The sequence below is a fragment of the Mirounga angustirostris genome, unplaced genomic scaffold (genome assembly GCF_029215605.1).
Source record: "Mirounga angustirostris isolate CCGP_5_RB_7025 unplaced genomic scaffold, mMirAng1.0.hap1 SCAF_5, whole genome shotgun sequence".
Lineage (NCBI taxonomy): Eukaryota > Metazoa > Chordata > Mammalia > Carnivora > Phocidae > Mirounga > Mirounga angustirostris.
Window position 1 is genome coordinate 63,592,919 of NW_026991713.1, and position 14,597 is coordinate 63,607,515.

At 37.1% G+C, this 14,597-nt stretch overlaps 1 protein-coding gene across 10 annotated transcripts in view; it reads right to left on the bottom strand.

Annotated features, from left to right (window-relative positions):
• SPATS2 (spermatogenesis associated serine rich 2) overlaps positions 1–14,597 on the bottom strand; it is a 140,389-nt gene that overhangs the window by 35,652 nt on the left and 90,140 nt on the right. Inside the window, exon 3 of one of the 10 annotated variants that reach the window (XM_064591298.1) lies at positions 415–629. The exons of the other annotated variants lie outside the window; for them this stretch is intronic. The gene's annotated coding sequence lies outside the window, so the exon portion shown is untranslated. The remainder of the gene's footprint in view (positions 1–414; positions 630–14,597) is intronic. 10 annotated transcript variants of the gene reach the window in all.

A 14,597-nucleotide genomic window follows, 5' to 3' on the forward strand; every position in this document is an offset into this window, starting at 1 on the left:
ATATTAGACTGTCCAGTAATCCTTGACATCTTTGTTAACTATCCTAATTTAAAAGGCCCTTTAGAAATGTTGCAAGTAAATAGTTCCCCAAGGTAAAATTTAACACTAATGAATCTGAAAATGTGAATATGAGCTTCTGTACCATAATAATAACACATGAAACTAATTTCCATCTTCTAGACTGCACCACACACGTTCTTAGACTATCAAAATACCTGAATACATTCATGTTTGTATCCCCAACATAATGCTCGACAAAGCAATGTACCTGAGCTTACACTACAAGCATAGCACGGGAAAACTGCAATGCGATTGATTACAAAAAGGAGTTTGGCTTTCTTATGCTTATAAAGAAAAGGCTATCTGTAAATTTAATCAATTTCTTTAACTGTGACTACGTAATCCATAAATTACCTCAGCTTTAACAGTTGACAACTTTGTTTTAATCTAATGAGATGCAATGGCAGGAAATGGTTAGAGTACTTCTCAAATTCTGATGTGGATACTTGTCATCTGGGCAATCTCAGGTTAAAATGCAGGTTCTGATTCAGTAGTTTGGCTTGTGGCCGGAGATTTGTACTCTCCAGTGGTATTGACATTGCTGATCCATGCACCATACTTGGGAATAGCTTGGGGGTTAGAATTTCAGCAAAGCAAGCAAAAGGAGAAATTTTAAGAAAAGAGGTTGCTATGGTTTAAATGTCTGTTTGCCCACCCCCTACTCCCGCCTGCCATCACCCAGCACTAAATTCGTATGTTGAAATCCTTAAGTTTTAGTGTTACATAATGGTATTAGGAGCGGGACCTTTGAGAGGTGAATAGGTCATGAGACTGGAGTCTTCATGATGAGATTAGTGCTCTTATAAAAGAGACCTCATAGAGTTCTCCAGCCCCTGCCACTGGGGGAGGATGCAATGAGAAGTACTCTGCAACCCAGAAGAGGGCCCTCACCTGACTATGCTAGCACTCTGATCTCAGACTTCCAGCCTCGCAAACTGTGAGAAATAAATTTCTGTTGTTTATAAGCTACCCAGTCTGTTATGGCGCTAGAACAGAATAAAACAGGGGTATAAAAAAATGCAGTATTATTCTAGTACACTTTCCAAATTCTTTTGCTACTATTATAGATGTGTTTTAATTAAAGCCTCTTTTCAGGGATAAAAGGTACAGCATAGGGAATATAGTCAATGGTATTGTAATAATGTTGCATGGTGACTGATGGTGGCTACACTTGTGATGAGAACAGCATAATGTATAGAGTTGTCAAATCACTATGTTGTACACCTGAAACTAATGTAACATGTGTGTCAGCTATACTTCAATCAAAAAATAATAAATAAAGACTCTTTTACAGCTTAATCCTGGGTTTTCAAATACTTCCTAGTTCCTATGGAAGACTGGTAGTTCATAAGTTAGAATGGTAACAGCATTTTGGTACTAAAAGTGCTAAAGAGGATATGAATAGAGTCAATGTCATTCCAAGAAAAACTGTGATTGCCAATTGCCAATATAACCATGAATTAATTTTTTTTTAAAGATTTTATTTATTTGAGAGAGAGCAGAGAGAGAGCACGAGCAGGGGGAGGGACAGAGGGAGAAGCAGACTCCCCATTGGGCGGAGAGCTGCGATCACAGGATGCTGGGGATCATGACCTGAGCCAAAGGTAGATGCTTAACTGACTGAGCCACCCAGGCACCCCAAAACTGTGAATTTAGATTTAACCTCTGTAATACTGGCAATTTTCAGACTGTTACCTAAATTAAAAATTGGCTGCACTTAAGACAAACTCAGTATTTAAGTCTGAGTTTTCCAGATGACTACATAAAATGGTTAACTCTCAATTAACCTTTATTAACTGAAAAAAGACACAGTTTTGAAAATCCTATATAGTCAAAATATTATCCAGCAACCTACTCAGTTGCTATAGGTTAGCCAAATGATTTAACTTGGATGTTATAAGTACTCTCCCCTAAAGACAAATTAATGAGCAATGAGATGATACAAAAGGATGTCAATAATCTTATTAAAGAATCTAGCTTCTAAAATAATTTGTTACCTACATTGTTTTAAAAGTTGCTAATGCAACGGAAAAGCTATTTCATAATACCTAAGACAAATTTTGTCATTAAAAAAGTGTATCCTTAAAAAAAAAAAAGGAGGAATCAAACCATCAACCTCTTTTAAGGTGGAAGCAAAACAGCATTTTGGAGTCTGTATTTATTTGTTTTGGGGTCTGTATTTAAATGAACTATTAGTATTCTTACACATCATCTAACACTTTATTTTTTTTCCTTTAACAACACATTAGATTAGACAAAGTACCAGGAAAACAAAGGTTAGTTCTATAAACACCTTTGCTGTTGCCCGCCCCCCCAAATTAGTATAAGTATTACTAGGGTTTATCTGGCATACATACCGGTTAGGATAATGATTAAAAATATATAAAGCAGTCAGGATCATAGAAGGAAACAAATGGCTCACTCAAATCGGGAAATCTGAGGAGAGTTTAATAAAGGGACTATTTTCAAAGGTGCTAGTAAGGAATAGGGAAACCAAAAGATATAGTGCAATACCCTCGGCTAATAATAGCAATGTACCCTGCTACTCTGAGGTTTTAAAGAAGTGTTAAGGAGAAAGCCATTCCTGGAATATACAAGGCTCTTTCATCTTTGTTTCATCTGGTATGGAAAGGGCCACAGGACCATAGCTATGACCTTTGGTCAAAGGACAAGGTAAGCCCACAGTGACCTCCCTCAGGGAAAGATTGGGAAATAAAACCACTACCTCACTCTCCTCCCTGCCTCTGCTCTCCTGCCTATGCTGCCTGCCTAATGGCCAAACCCAACTAGAAGCCCGAAAGCAAGAGAGCCATTGAGGTAGTGCATACAGGTCAGCCTCTCACAGCACAAATGCCAATTTCATATTTATAATCTAAATCACAAGTTCTCCAAAAAGGTAAAGCAGTAATTCAACATCTTAACTTGCCTACTCACCAGCTAATATTGCCTCTTTCAACTTAAAACCAACAACTCAAGCACATTCAAAACCTTGCTTCAATGAACTGGTGCTTAAGTGCCTCTCAGCATTATAGATAAAGTCATTTTTTGTTCCCATCAGTAATATTTAGTAATTTAACAATTTTCTTATCTTTTCATGCAAAGAAAGCCTAAGATTTACTTAATTCCACTGGTAGGAAATGAGACAGGGTCTCAACCTTTGATATCTATCCTATGATAGAGAGCATGTATACTCTGCAGGAAATAAATCTTTTTTATTTCTTTTAAAAGACTTTGTCAGAGAGAGAGAGAGCGCACAAGGCAGGGAGCGTGGCAGGCAGAGGGAGAAGCAGGCTCCCCGCTGAGCAAGGAGCCTATATGGGGCTCAATCCCAGGACCCTGGGATCATGACCTAAGCTGAAGGCAGACACTTAACCGACTGAGCCACGCAGGTGTCCCAAGAAATAAATCTTTTTTTTTTTTTTTAAAGATTTTATTTATTTGAGAGAGAGAAAGAGAGAGAGAGAGAGCACATGAGACGGGGGAGGGTCAGAGGGAGAAGCAGACTCCCCGCCGAGCAGGGAGCCCGATGCGGGACTCGATCCCGGGACTCCAGGATCATGACCTGAGCTGAAGGCAGTCGCTCAACCAGCTGAGCCACCCAGGCGCCCCCAAGAAATAAATCTTTAAAGAACAGTTCAGTTAAATACTACTCTCACACAAGGCTCATAAAGGATACAAGGAAATCTGAACTTTCTTAGCATTTATTTCACTGTATTAGGAACCACCTCAGAAGTTTCTTGGAATTATTTCAAATAGCACACATTTAAGAACATTTTGGAAAAAGTATGTTATTTACAGTATTACTGACATATTTGCAAATACTGCAGGCTTTGTTATTGTTGTTTTTGCTGGCTTAAAAAATCAGACAAAAGTTGTTTTAGGCACTGAGGATGACACAGAAATATCTGAGTCTGATAATACCATGTGTCAAACCAAACTTGAACAAGGTTTTTTTTTTTTTTTTAATGTTTTATTTATTTATTCATGAGAGTCAGAGAGAGAGACAGAGGCAGAGGCAGAGGGAGAAGCAGGCTCCCCGCCTAGCAGGGAGCCCGATGCGGGACTCGATCCCAGGACCCTGGGATCATGACCTGAGCCGAAGGCAGACGCTTAACCATCTGAGCCACCCAGGCGCCCCGAACAAGTTTTTTTTAACTGAGGTATAAATGACATATATATAAAACACTACATTAGTTTCAGGTGTACAACATAATGGTTTACTATTTTTTTTTAAAGGTTTTATTTATTTATTTGACAGAGAGACAGCGAGAGGGAACACAAGCAGGGGGAGTGGGAGAAGCAGGCCTCCCACTGAGCAGGGAGCTGGGACTCAATCCCATGACCCAGGGATCATGACCTGAGCCAAAGGCAGAAGCTTAACTGACTGAGCCACCCAGGCAACCCAAAAAACTGAACTATTTTAAAACAGGTAAATGACATGGTTTATAAAGGCCAGTCTTGACCCAAGATGGAAGTTTATTAAATAACTTAAAGAAATAAATATAAAAAAGTGTTAGCATTCCAGAAGGCTATACCCGTACTGGACATCTTACAAAACGGCATTTTGACATAGTTGTTTTTCTAAATTTCCCATCTAGGATTTGCTCTTCTTCCAAGCCTGATTCTTCATTATCTACACATTTTCTTTATCATATATATATATATGATATATATCTATATCTTTTTTCTTACAAAAACAGTCACAATTCTTCCAAACTTAGGTGGTAAATTGGCAGAAGAGAAAATTGTGACCTAGGAAACTGAAGTTGGTGACCTCTTCAATTTCAAAATTGTGAATACACTCTAAACTTTAGCTAGTCATGTCTGTGACGGTAACTTTCTTCTCCTTGCACTCACATTTATATAATATAACCCCTGTCCCATATTTGTCACTAGTGCACATGAAGAAACAGAACTCCACTTGTCATTTTATTCGTGATTTATGTGTGGATTATTCTCAAAACTGTCATGAGAAAAAACAATTTCAACAGACTGGTTATTTTCGGGGCACCTGGGTGGCTCAGTCGTTGGGCGTCTGCCTTCGGCTCAGGTCATGATCCCACGGTCCTGGGATCAAGCCCCACATTGGGCTCTCTGCTCAGCGGGAGGCCTGCTTCTCCCTCTCCCACTCCCCCTGCTTGTGTTCCCTCTCTTGCTGTCTCTCTCGCTGTCAAATAAATAAATAAAACCTTTAAAACAAAAAAGACTTTATTTTCTTTTAGGTGGTTGAGTATTGATTGGCTGTGTTCAGGCTAAAGGAGAATTTTAGGTTATTTAATTGTTCGTGAGATACATTTCTGTAAGAATTGGCACTTAACCTCTTCTCTTCAGTCTACCTTTTAATTTTTAAGAGGAAGTTGATACAATTTGAGAAAATATGACAAGTGATCGTCACCCTTGTTAGGTTATCTGTACATCTAGGCTTTCTTACCTGTGAGGTTACTTGCATTTAATTGGAGGATCTTACCTCTATGGCCTCTCTTTGACCATGGTGAAATATGAATAATTTTGTTATCCAGCTTGTTTTCTGCATGTGTAAGGAATATCCATGAGTAATAACAAGAATCTGAGATCCTTAGAAGAAAGGTGATATACTAAGGTACTGTTAAAATAATGGCAACTTGAGAACTAGTATGTTTGGTGAGTTCAGCACTAAGGGTATAATAGCATTAAGCTTGGACTCTGTCCTTGATTCTGCTGTAGGTTTCTTATTGTGTGACTTTGGGTAAGAAGTGGTACCATGACTGATTTTTTTTCATAACTGTAAAATTAAGTTAAAGTATTTTGGGAGGGATTATAATTCCATCTTTTTTTTCACTTGTCAGAAGGGATAGTACAGTAATTTGCCATCATCTATGTTAATGGAAAAACATATAAGTAATCTAAAATTATAAATTTTTAGTTGTTAAATTCAAAGATACCAATTCAGTAGCTCCTATAAGAATCCATGCCTGGGTTTGAGTCCCCTCTATACTTCTCTCTACTGTAAGCAACCTGGAATTTGGGGGATAGGTTTTTCCAACAAAGTAGACAACCTGCTCATAATCAGATTGAATTCACTTCAGTACTTTCAAAGAGGCTTTCTGTGTGTTCATTAAATATTATCTCTGCTAAACCTTTTTAGGACCCTAAGTAGTAGAGCTTTTAATAATCTCCACCTCATAGTAGGTAATTGTGGGGGCTGTTATATGTATTTAGTACTGTGTAATTTAATAAACTAAATGCACAGTTGCTATCCTATTTAGATGATTTTTTTTTTTACTGGTCTCTTGCATTAGACTATAAAACTCTAAGAGAGCAGAAACCATAGCTGTCTTGTTCAACAGTGTATCCTCAATGCCTAACTTGGCTCACAGTAGGTGTTTACCAAATATTTATTGCAGGAATTAATTTGGAATCTCAGTAAGGGATCCCTAGATTTTAAAATTTATCTTAGAAAAAATGTTATTTTCTTAACATCATTTTTAATCAGAAAATTTTTTTAAAGATTTAATTTATTTATTTGACAGAGAGAAAAATCAGAAATTTTTTAAAAATTTATTTGTGCGGGGCGCCTGGGTGCCTCAGTAGGTTAAGCATCCGCCTTCAACTCAGGTCATGATCCCAGCATCTTGGGATCAAGTCCTGTGTCAGGCTCCCTGCTCAGCTAGGAGTCTGCTTCTCCCTCTCCCTCTGCCCCTCCCCTGGCTCATGCATGCGTGTGTGTGCTCTCTCTCTCAAATAAATAAATCTTTAAAAAAATTTCCATCTTGGTTGCTGATGGCCAAACACAAAAATCTTCTCAGTAGATTGCAAGGATACAGACTTAGTTTTATCAACTGGCCTTCCTAGGCATCTCAGATGACTACGGCTATGTTTTACATGTTCAGAAAAATCCACACTTCAACTACCAGTCATTTGCTAAGTGGCTCTTCAATGAAAGGAAGTGGCCTTTTATTTTCCTGCTTTATTTTCCTTTATTTGTCATACAGCCTTAACAGCTGGTTAATGTTTTTCTTTACTTTGCCCCTTTGAGTGCTTCTTCAACTACATTCTAAAGGATGTTGTGACTCTTCTTATAAGACAAAGCAATTACACTGGGAAATTTCCAAACTTTTAGAATGAGTTTTGATTTTTCCAAGTAGAGCTTGCTGGAAAGTCAGGGTTTTTATTAAAGACACAAATAAGCAACTGAAGTCTATCTTACTCTCACCAATAGATTTTCCTAGGTTTCCATCAAGTGCTTATTCCATCAAGAATAAGCTTTTTTTTTTAAGTTCCAAGAATTCTTGAGGGTCTTGTTTAAAAGGTTTACTGGTTCAAATAATAAATTCCTCCATGAATGGTGATTGGATAAGAAATTCTATCCATCTTTCAAAAACCTTCTTAGTAATGTACTCTAGAGAACTGCCAGGGGGCAATGATACTGATTTTAATGCCCAAACTCTTCCGTCTCAATGCCATCTTCCATTAGTTTGGAATTAGTTCTCCCACATATAAAATTAAATGCATAGCTTAAAAAAATTCTTTCCTACTCCATCCTGTCCTTCAGATTCTCAGGAATTCTACCAGGTTTCCAGGGAAAAAACTCAATTTCATAAATTAAAAAAATTAAAGCATTTGAGAACTGTGATTTTTTAAAAAAGAACACAAATCATCAATTACTAAGATCACTACACATTCTTTGTTGATCTCTGAACTAATGTCTTATTCACAATATCTTATATATAGTTCCAGAGATTACATGAATTCAAACAGTTACTTAAAAAATTACGAAGCCACATGATGATTATTTTGATATCTATTTACAGCCAACTTGCAAACTTTTTAATGGAATGGGGCACTAAAATAGAATAAAAATTAAATATTTAGTTAAATCTTTATTTCTAAGTAGTGAGAAAGACTGTCATGAGTTTTATGTTTCTACTTGCTAATCTCTCCCTGCTTTTGGGGAAAGGGAAAAATAAATTGTGGAGCACCTGGGTGGTGCAGTTGGTTGGGAGCCGACTCTTGGTTTCGGCTCAGGTCATGATCTCAGGGTCCTGGGATTGAGCCCCACATTGGGCTCCACACTTAGCGTGGAGTCTGCTTGAGATTCTCTTCCTCCCCATCTACCCCTCCCAAGCATTCTGTCTCTTTCTCGCTCTCTAAAATAAATAAATAAAACCTGTAAAGAAAAAAGTAGTGATGTGGTTAAAAGATGAACAGCCAGTAAAAACAGGAGAAAAAAGAGAAAGCAAGGATTCTGGATAATCTAAAAACCAGAAAATCAGTCTGTAAATGAATCAACTCTTATAAAATGCCTCTGTGTGAGCTGGTCACTTAAGTCTGAAGAAAAACATCGTTTTAGCTACCAGTGGCCTATTTTCTGTCTCTTTTACAAGTTAAACCCTCATTTTTAGATTTCAATAAAATTTCTCTATTTAATGAGATTGTTAATTCCTGTATATTATTACCATATATGCCATAGTTCTGGGCGTAAGATGGATTGGGTGAGCTGAACGTACCATTAAAAAAAAAAAATTAGTTCCTACTCCTCACTGTCCTTCAGATTCTCAAGAATTCTACCAGCTTGGGGTGCCTGGGTGGCTCAATCAGTTAAGTATCTGCCTGTGGCTCAGGTCACTATCCCAGGATCCTGGGAGGAGCCCCACATCAGGCCCCCTGCTCAACGGGGAGTCTGCTTCTCCCTCTCCTTCCACCTGCCACTCCCCCTGCTTGTGCTCTCTCTCTGTCAAATAAGTAAATAAAATCTTAAAAAAAAAAAAAAAAAGAATTCAACAGCTATCTTAGGAAAGAAACTCAATTCCAATAAGTCAATGAAATTAAAATATTTAAGAATCATGATATTTAAAAGTCAAACAGATCTTTAATTACTAAGCTCAGTACAGACTAGCTGGTAGAATTCCTGAGAATCTGAAGAAGAGTGAGGAGAAGGAAATAATTTTTTAAACAGTGTTTCATTTCATATGTAGAACTAATTTCAGTTAGATCTGAGAGATATTCTTTTGTCACTGTAAAAGACCTTTGCTTTGGATGTTCCTTCTAGCACTGTAAAACAGTGAATACCTTCCCTTTCCAGCCCATCCCAATCCCCGTGCTTCAAAGTACAGAAATGAACAAGTAATTCTAATTGCATAATCTATCTCTAACAAAACAACCTGTCTCAAAAAACCACAGCGTGGCAAAATCTGTCACTCTACTCATTAGCCTTCATGCAAATAAGAATCAAATCTGTTTCTTCTTTCTTAAACTGGAAAAATTATGTATCAGTTATCTACTTTGATTATAAATATTTCTATTTCCAAATAATTGTTACAATTACCACAAGGCGGATACTAGCTTTTAAGTGTTATACTTGTGAAGATAAGGCACATGTTACCTAAATAACACATTTAAGCTCATTCTGTCCTAATAAAACATCTTTTTAAAAAAAATTTTTATTGTGGGGGTGCCTGGGTGGCTCAGTCGATTAAGCATCCAACTCTTTGATTTTGGCTCAGGTTATGATCTCAGGGTTATGAGATTGAGCCCCGCATCAGGCTCCACGTTCAGCATGGAGTCTGCTTGAGATTCTCCTCTCCCTATACCCTCTCCCCAACTCACACTTGCTCTCTCTAAAATAAATAAATAAATATTTTTTTTAAAAAGTAAAAATTTTTATTGTGAAATATAATATTTATAGCACATACACACAAAGTATCACAGCTTAATAATTTATCACAAAACAAACACTCAAATACTACTACCCAGGTTAAAAAATAGAACTGCTAGTACCCCAGAAGTCTTCTTCATGCCCCCCTCTCATTTTATCTCCCTATTCACCAAAGGTACCACCCTCCAAACTTCTTTTCTTCATAGTTGATACCACCGAAAAAGATATATCTAAATATTATGGTATAGTTTTATTTTTATCTTAGGAATAATTCTGTATGTATTTTATTTTTGGTGCATGGATTGTTTTGCTCAACATTGTGTAAGTATCATGCATATTTTTGAATGATATTTCATTGTATGATTATGTCATTGTTTATCTATTCTGTTAGACAACTGAGGGATAAATGATGAACAGTTGGGCTTTCTGCTAGACAAATGATGGACAACTGGGTTGCGTCTAGTTTTTGGCTAACACAAAAAATGCTGTTTAGAATATTCTTGTACAAATCTCCTGGTGTACCTGGGAATGCACTTCTATTGAATACTCAAGAACAGAACTAAGTCATAAGGTATGTGTATCTGTAATTCTAGTATATATGTCAAACAGCTTCTCAAAGTAGCTGTACCAATTTAAATTTCCACTAGCAGTTTTTGAAAGTTTCTATTACTCCATATACTCACACTCTTGGTATTGTTAATGTTTTAAATTTTAGCCATTCCAGTGCAAGAGTAATAGTATCTCACGGTTTCTTTTTTTTTTTTCTTTTTTTTTTTTTTTAGATTTTTATTTATTTATTTGAGACAGAGAATGAGAGAGAGCACATGAAAGGGGGGAGGGTCAGAGGGAGAAGCAGACTCCCTGCCGAGCAGGGAGCCCGATGTGGGACTCAATCCAGGGACTCCAGGATCATGACCTGAGCCGAAGGCAGTCGCTTAACCAACTGAGCCACCCAGGCGCCCAATATCTCACTGTTTCAACACGCATTTCACTTATTTGTAAAGAGACTGAGTGCCTTTACAGTATGTTATTTGCCATTTTGTTATTCTCTTTCCTACTCTTGCCCAGTTTTTGGAGGAAGAATTGTCTTTTTCTTACTGATCTGTAGTAGTTCTCTATCATTTAAACATGATACAAATTTCTTCTCCCATTCTGTGACTTGCCTATTAATTCTCTTAACTGTACTTTTTGATGAATAGAAGTTCTTCATTTTTTTAAAAGATTTTATTTATTTTTAAAATTATTTATTTATTTGTCAGAGCACAAGCAGGGGGAACGGCAGGCAGAGGGAGAAGTAGCCACCCTGCTGAGCAAGGAGCCCGATGTGGTACTTGATCCCAGGATCATGACCTGAGCTGAAGGCAGATGCTTAACCAACTGAGCCACCAAGGCGTCCCTAATTCTTAATTTTAATGTAATACTGCATTGATATTAATTCTTCTCCTTTATGATTAGTGCTTTTTATGTCTACTTAAAAACTCTTTCCCTGAGATGATGTGAGAAACTTGCTTCAAAATAATCCACTGGGGTTGGATAAAAGTATAGACAAAAAAGATTGGCCATATGTTGTTAATTATTGGACCTGAGTTATGAGTATTTGAGAGTCCATTATATTATTCTATTTTTTATAAGTTTAAAAATTTCAATAACAAATTTAAAAAATGTTATTAAAAACTCCTGGAACTTGTAAGTGATTATAGCAAAGTTACAGGATACAAAGCTAATATACAAAAGTCAGTCACTTTCCCATATAAAAACAATGAAGAAGTGTTTTGAATTTGAAATGAAAAACATAATATCATTTACATTAGCACCCCCCAAAATGAAATACTTACATATAAATCTAACAGAGTATGCATAAGACCCACATGAGGAAAACTATAAAACTCTGAGGAAAAAAAGGAGAGCACTAAATAAATAAAAGACATTCTATGTTTGTAGATAGAAAGACTCAATATTGTCAAGATGTCAGTTCCTCCCAACTTGGTCTATAGAGTAAATGGAATCCCAACCAAAATTCCAGCAACTTATTTTTGGATATCGACAAAGTGATTCGAAAATGTATATGGAGATGCAAAAGACATAGAATAGCCAATACAATATTGAAAGAGAACAATGTTGAAGAACTGACACTACATGTATTCAAGACACATTACAAAGCTACAGTAATCAAGGCAGTGTAGTATTGGTGAAAAAATAGACCAAAAAAAAAAAAAAAAAAATCAATGGAACAGAAGAGAGAGCCCAGAAATAGACTGACATGGATTTAAGGTAACTGATCTTTGACAAAGGAACAAAGGCAATACAATGGATGTAACAAAGTCTTTACAACAATGGTGTTAGAACAACCAGACATCCACATGCAAAAAATGAATCGAGATACAGACTTTACATCCTTCACAAAAATTAACACCAAATGGATCACAGACCTAAGTGTAAACTGCAAAACCACAGAACTCTTGGAAGATAACAGGATAAAATCTAGATACCCTTAGGTTTTGCAATGACTTGTTAGATGCAACACCAAAGGCACAATCCATGAAAGGAAGAATTGATAAGCTGAATTTCATTAAAATTAAAACTTCCTGCTCTGCAAAAGACACTGTCAAGAGAATGAAAAGACAAGCCACAGATTAGGAGAAAATATTTGCAAAAGACATCTGGTAAAGGACTGTTATTCAAAATATACAAAGAACTCTTAAAATTCAACAATAAGAAACAACGTAATTTAAAAATGGGCCTTAACAGACACCTCACCAAAGAAGAATACAGAGATGGCAAACAGGCATATGAAAAGATACTTCACATCATATGTCATGAAGGAAATGTAAATTAAAACAATGAGATACCACTATACATCTCTTAGAATGGCCTACATCCAGAACACTGACAACACCAAATGCTAGCAAGGACGTGGAACAACAGGAACTCTCATTCATTGCTGATAAAAAAGCAAAATGGTACAGGCACTTTGGAAGACAGTTTGGCAGTTTCTTACAAAACTTACCATAACATCCAGCAATCACTCTTTTTGGTATTTACCCAAAGGAGCTGAAAACTAATGCCCACACAAAAACCTGCATATGGATGTTTATATCAACTCTATCTATCTATCAATCAATCTATCTACCTATTTTTATTATTATGTTCTGTTAGCCAACATATAGTACATCATAAGTTCTTTTTTTTTTCTAAAGATTTTATTTATTTATTTGAGAGAGAGAATGAGAAACAGAGAGCACGAGAGGGAAGAGGGTCAGTGGGAGAAGCAGACCCCCCGCTGAGCGGGGAGCCCGATGTGGGACTCGATCCCGGGACTCCAGGATCATGACCTGAGCCGAAGGCAGTCGCTTAACCAACTGAGCCACCCAGGCGCCCCACATCATAAGTTCTTTTTTTTTTTTTTTAAAGATTTTATTTATTTATTTGACAGAGACAGAGACAGTGAGAGTAGGAACACAAGCAGGGGGAGTGGGAGAGGGAGAAGCAGGCCTCCCGCCGAGCAGGGAGCCCGATGTGGGACTCGATCCCAGGACCCTGGGATCATGACCTGAGCTGAAGGCAGTCGCTTCACCAACTGAGCCACCTAGGCGCCCCACATCATAAGTTCTTGATGTAGTATTCAACGATTCATTAGTTGCATATAACACCCAGGGCTCATCACAACACGTGCCCTCTTTAATACCCACATCAACTCTATTTATAATTGCCAAAAATTGGAAGCCACCAAGATGTCCTTCAGTAGGTAAATGGATAAATAAACTGTGGTATATCCATACAATGGAATGCTATTCCATGCTAAAAAGAAATTAGCTAACAAGCCATGAAAAGACACAGAGGAAACTTAAATGCTTATTACTAATTGAAATAAGTCAATGTGAAAAGGCTACATACTGTATGATTCTAGCTATATGACATTCTGGAAAAGACAAAACTATAGCAACAGTAAAAGGGTCAGTAGTTTCCAGGGGTTAAGTGGAATAAAAGATTAATAAGCAGAGCACAGAGGATTTTTCGAGGAGTGAAACTCCTCTGTATGATACTATAATAGCAGATACAGGTCCTTAGACATTTGTCCAAATCCAAAAAATGTACAACACCAAGAGAGAATCCTAATGTAAACTACAGACTTTGAGTGATAATAATGTGTCAATGTAGGGTTTACCCATTGTAACAAACGAGTCACTCTGGTGGAGGATATGGATAATGGGGGAGGCTACGTATGTTTGGGGGTAGGAGCTATACAGGAAATCTGAACCTTCTCCTCAACTTTGCTGTAAACCCAAAACTGTTCTAAAAAACAAACTCCATTAAGACATTTTAAAAAATGTTTAAAAACAGGGGTGCCTGGGTGGCTCAGTCGTTAAGCATCTGCCTTCGGCTCAGGTCATGATCCCAGGGTCCTGGGATCGAGCCCCACATCAGGCTCCCTGCTCAGCGGGAAGCCTGCTTCTCCCTCTCCCACTCCCCCTGCTTGTGTTCCCTCTCTCTGTCAAATAAATAAATAAAATCTTTAAAAAAATGATAAAATAAAAAATGTTTAAAAACAAAAGAATACTTCCTTCTTTGAGGTCTTGAAGATATTCTTCTAAATTATCCTTTATAAGCTTTATTGTTTTACCTTTCACATTTAGGTCTATCATCTAAACCCTGAATTGCTTTACAGGTATGAAGGAAAGGAAAAGAGCTGTATTTTTTTCCATATGGATTTCTAAGTGAAAAAAGATAATCCTCAAAGCTTTGTAGTACTACCTTTTAGGTAAATAAAATCTCCATATATGAATAGCTCTCTTTCTGGCCTGTTTCATTTGTCTGTATTTCCATCTTATGGTAATACCATATTGTCTTAATTACTGTAGCTTCACGATAAGTCTTGGTATCGAATTCGACAAGTTTTCTGACT